This window comes from Thamnophis sirtalis, unplaced genomic scaffold (genome assembly GCF_051295495.1).
Source record: "Thamnophis sirtalis isolate CommonGarterSnake01/CBP01778 unplaced genomic scaffold, rThaSir2_p1.2 scaffold_2, whole genome shotgun sequence".
NCBI classification, from domain to species: domain Eukaryota; kingdom Metazoa; phylum Chordata; class Lepidosauria; order Squamata; family Natricidae; genus Thamnophis; species Thamnophis sirtalis.
The window spans coordinates 127,626,532-127,631,691 of record NW_028261382.1 but is presented as its reverse complement, the minus strand read 5'-3'; positions in this window follow the sequence as shown (position 1 = coordinate 127,631,691).

Here is a 5,160-nt window from a genome sequence, read left to right as displayed (position 1 = left end):
CCCCCTATTTTACTTTATCCACCTTTTCTTTGTTAGCGATTTAAGGGATTTCTTCATATTCCCATATAATATATATAACATGGATGTTATTTTTAAAAATAAGCAGTCCATTGTATCAAAGCAAATGCTAGGGATTTAGAATTTCCCAGAAAAATGACATAGATGCCAACCTAATAGGAAGGAAAAGTTAAAATAATGCCAGGAAGACAAAACTAAAGATATCAAATTTCAGGTTCATCCTTGAAAATTCTAAAGCATTTTCTTTTACGGATGGAAGGTGTCCAATTTATTTGGTGGATGAATATAATTAGTCTGTATCAGTGGAGTTCATCTTGTGTCACTGAGTCAAATCCATGAAGGGTATCAATGGAGACACTGTATGTCTTTGTACTGGTGCCTAATGTTTAGGCTCAATATTGAAACATCAAATGTTACTGTCATTGTTATACCACAGTGTGTCTTTTCTCCTGGGAGATTAATGTATTATGGAAAAATACTGTATAATTAGTAAAGAACCTTGCTGTTAGCAGCATCTTTAGAAGAGGAATGAGAGCTGTTGACGTACCAGGAATTCTATTAGTGATTCTGTAAATAACAGTTATGACACCAGTACCAGGCTGTCAGTGAGAACTACGTATGCTACACTATCATATTTTCTTCTAAATCTTCAATTGTCTGTAATATTGTAAAATACTGTTTGCATTGATCAACATTTTTATTTTCATTCAGTCCAAATGTTTTATATATTTTTTAAAAATGCATGCTGTATTGATAGATGACTGTCAAACTTACTTCAGTTTTGAATAAACCTGAGTTTTAAATAACTGCTTTGTGTGCCAGTGTATACATAACTGAAGGATCATAATTCTCATAACTTATGAGTGTATAAAGCTTTTTCTGGAACAGAACTAAAATGAATTTAATTCCAAAGATCCCCTATAAAATTCTGCATCTGAAATTTATACAGGAATGTTTGTTCAACATATGCTATTTATAAAATATTGCATTCTGCTGGACTTAAAATATGCTTTATTCTTTTCTTCTCCAGACCACTAAAATAGAGAAATTATATCTTTTTAGATAAACTAACGAAAATGGTGCTGTGATATTTTTACACCCAATTGTAATGCAAAATATTTTTCTGGAGAATGAAAGAATCTGTGAAGAAAAATATTCAATCCACCAAGATATTTCTTCCTATTAATCTCACAACTTGATCGAGCTTTTAAAAACATTTTAAAGGATATTACTGAGAGTTATTGGACAGAGATAAAACAAAATAGTTGTGCAACCAAACTTAAAAACATTCATTTTCACTCTTGAAAATACATTTCTGACATTCCTCTTTTCCTGATCTACTCTTTTCTCTCCTATAGATCAGTACTTCTTTTTTAAATAGGTAAGATGTGCAGCCAATCTTATTGCAAAGCAGTTCAATGAACTTAAGCCAAACTATATATCAGTATTGCACTTAATTATGGTGTATCTTTTAGTTCATCCTGTCTGTTTTTGGTCCTTGAAGATGTTCTTTGCTCACTCAGCTGCACAGGAGTGCAGCCTTATTTAGACTGAAAGAGAAAGTAAGAAGGGAAGAGTGAGATTTACTCAGGATTGGTTCTAAATCCTCAAACATATAATATTATATGTTGTATCTAGATAAATAAATATGTTCTTTATCAAACATCAATTATACAATGGGAGATCTCTTAGCATTAGTAATATTGCTGAAAAGTTCATTTGTTGCAAGATTCATATTAAGGTTATGGGAACACTGAGTAATTTTTGAGAAATGGGTGTAATGTTTTCTTTGTAATAAAGGAAAAGTAGCCTTCTGGGAAGAAATGATAGACAAAATTTGGCAGATAAAACCATATACAGAATGGTCCTATGATAAAAAAAATTGCCACACATTATATGATGGAACAGAAAAGTTATTTTATTTGCAATAAAGGGATTTCAGAAAAGGCTTATGTGCAAATGTCTATATATATTTGCACAGTAATATAATTCTGATTGCATATTGCTACTCTGATAGATCATTGTTTTTGTGTATATCTGTATAGATCTGATTCCTGTTTAGCAGTAACAGTGATTCATGTGTTATATTCAAAAATGGAAATGTATCCCCTTGGGTTTGTTATGTGTTAGTGTTGAATATAACCATGAAGATCCAAATTAAAATTTACAATTGGTAATATTGGGCTACGTTAACCGAGGGGAATATTGTGTAAGGGTAAAACTAGGAATACCTTGAATGTTGTCCTTCCCCAGAACAGAGGCAGCTATAGAAAAGATGCACTTCCTAGGTCCCACTAAATAGGAATGTTTAAGGGAAAGCATCAGGATTATGTCCACATCCAACCTGGTGGGCCAGGTATATACCCTCAGGGCAGGTACTCTTAGTATATGAGAGCAAACCCCACCCCTTTTACCACTGATTATGTTACCTAGTTGTAATGAAATGTCTGCAAGAAAATAACTAAGCTCCAAGAGCATCAAGGACCCCCAAAATGTGTAGGTAGATTCCACCATGTTTACAGATTTTGATATAATGTCTTCTGATTAAGACTTCCAGGTTTTGTAGAGAAAGAATGGACTAAAATAACTACTCACTTAGAATTATTATATTAGATTTTTATTTTACATTTTATCTGTGTGTATGTTTGTATGTGTAGAGAGAGAGGCATAGCGTGCGAAATTGGTACCTAGATTGCAACTGTGGTGTGCAGGAACTAGCTGGTTTGCAAGATTGGTAGTTTAGCTATATCCATAATTTTGCTTCTCAACAGGACATAAAGAGCTTTGCAGGGTTATATAGAGTGAACAGTTAATCAGAGATCAATTGTCAGGGAACTGGAACAATGTCAAAGTGTTAAAACCTTCTTGCCCAACTGGTCCAATCCAAATAATCCCAACAATTGTTGATCTTTCTATTGTTATTGAATGAAGGCAGCCATGGATGAAGCTAGAAAATGTCTCATCTGTGGTGGAAGAAATTTGTTTATAGAATGAGGATGCTCAATTCTACTTTCAGCCCAGACTGTTTCATGTAAAGGCTGATTTTTTCAGCTGCTTTTTAAACAATAATAACCGTTCAACAAAACAATTTCACCATAAGACAAATATGCCGTTATCTGACCCACCTTCCCACCGATACGTTTGTGTTGCTGAGATTTTATTGTTGACAAAATTGTCCAAATGTAATCTTTAGCCTGAAGGCTGATCTGTTCAATTCAAAATGGTAAATTAGAGAAGTCTGTCAAAATATCATTATATAGTAATTATTCTAGCCATGAATTAGTGCAGGATATACATGTAAGCACCTAGAAAAGCAGAGATACTGGGCCACAAAAAGGGGGCATGATATGTAGGAATAAATATTGTATAATATAAACATTCAATAGATCTCATCAAAATAGGGAAGATAAATCAATGTACTTGCTGTTCAGAGGTTCATTACTGATAAGCAACTTCACCCTCTTTTCCTTTCCCTTATAGTCTATTTCTTTCAATAAAATGTAGAGTGGAAAAGAGAAGAAACTTCTGAAGAAGACACTTTTCTAACAGAGTAATGCCCTTTGACAGACTCCAAGTAAGGGGCAAGGCCGTAAAAAAGAATAAATGGCCACACTATTACAAACACCTGAATCAAAACAAGCTTTTTTAGGTTATTGATATTCATTTGATTAAACTCCAAATACAAAAAATTTCATAGAGGTAGTGATGTTATTAGAGCATTCCTTCTTGGGCACCTCTCTGTTAAGAGAGAACTTATTCTCCAAATGCCAAAAGAACCCCATTCACATATGTGAAAGGTATTATTAGTAGATTTGCAAGGAAAAAGGTATTTTAAAATCATCATCTTCATCACCACCACCACCACCCACCTTGATGGCATTCACAGACAAAAAAATCTTTGATTCATGCCCTTGGCTGTAAAATAACATAATAATCAAGAGAGTATCTTCTAAAAGAGCTCTGCCAACTGGATATGAGTATTCTATATTGCAGTTTTCTGTTGCAGAAGAAGATACAGCAAGTGGCATATGCAATTTAAAATATTTTTAAAGGAAATACAATTTACTTTATATTGCAAAAGGAAACAACAGAAAAATAAGCATTTTTAATGGTATATTCATTTGAAATTTTGTTCTTTTAAAACAAATGAAACAAGTTGTGAATTGAAATGAATCCCTTTAATTAAATAATAATAATTTCAAGTGCTTTTGTGTTTTTATTTTTTTAAATTATTTTATTTGTATGGCGCCCATTTCACAAGAGCATGATTCTGGGCGGCTTACAGTTAATAGATTTAGTTTTTAAACAACATTATGCTACCATGAATTATAAAGAATGGACTGTATATTTAATTGAACACTAACAGTAGATCAGATTCAAGTTTTTTATATACTTTTGAAATGTTTCCACAAACATTAATACTTTAACTCCTATTGCTTTGTCTTTTGCATTCATTGAGATATAAACATTAACACAGAGGAATTTACTGAACACAGCATAACTGACAGGAATTTGCATGGCAAACTAAAATGTTGCTGCTTGTTTAAAGCATTAGGAAAGACACAATCAGATTCTAAAGCTAATAATCCTTTTGCACATGTGCCAGGAAATTAAACACAGAAGAGATTTTTAGAAGAAAAGATAAACCGTATTATAATGTATAGTGGAACATTTTGTCACTAGACGAGGACTTAAATTCGCATGACTTATTTTATCATTCTAAATATAGTCTGATAAAAGTAGGCACAACCTATTAGATATTGGATACTTAATTTTCCAAAATCGCATAGAGAATGAAAAATTTTCAAATGTCCAAACTCAGTAAAAATCATAACAATTTAAAATTTTATTTCCAACACTTATCAGAATACAGTATAGCATAATCCAAATAGAACAGAAAAATATACCAGCAGATCGAAACTACTATAATCATGTGTGTTAAATTGAATTACAATTTAACATCTGGAAAGGCACAACCTGAAGGACAGCTAGAAGCTCTAGGACCTAACAATCTTTGTTAATGAAATGTGGAATACTGTAATTTTCGCAGTAAGCACAGGCTATTTTGATTTGTGCTAAGATAAACAATGTCAAAACTACTAAGGTCACGCAGTGTTTCAGTATTTAAAATAATTAGCTTTT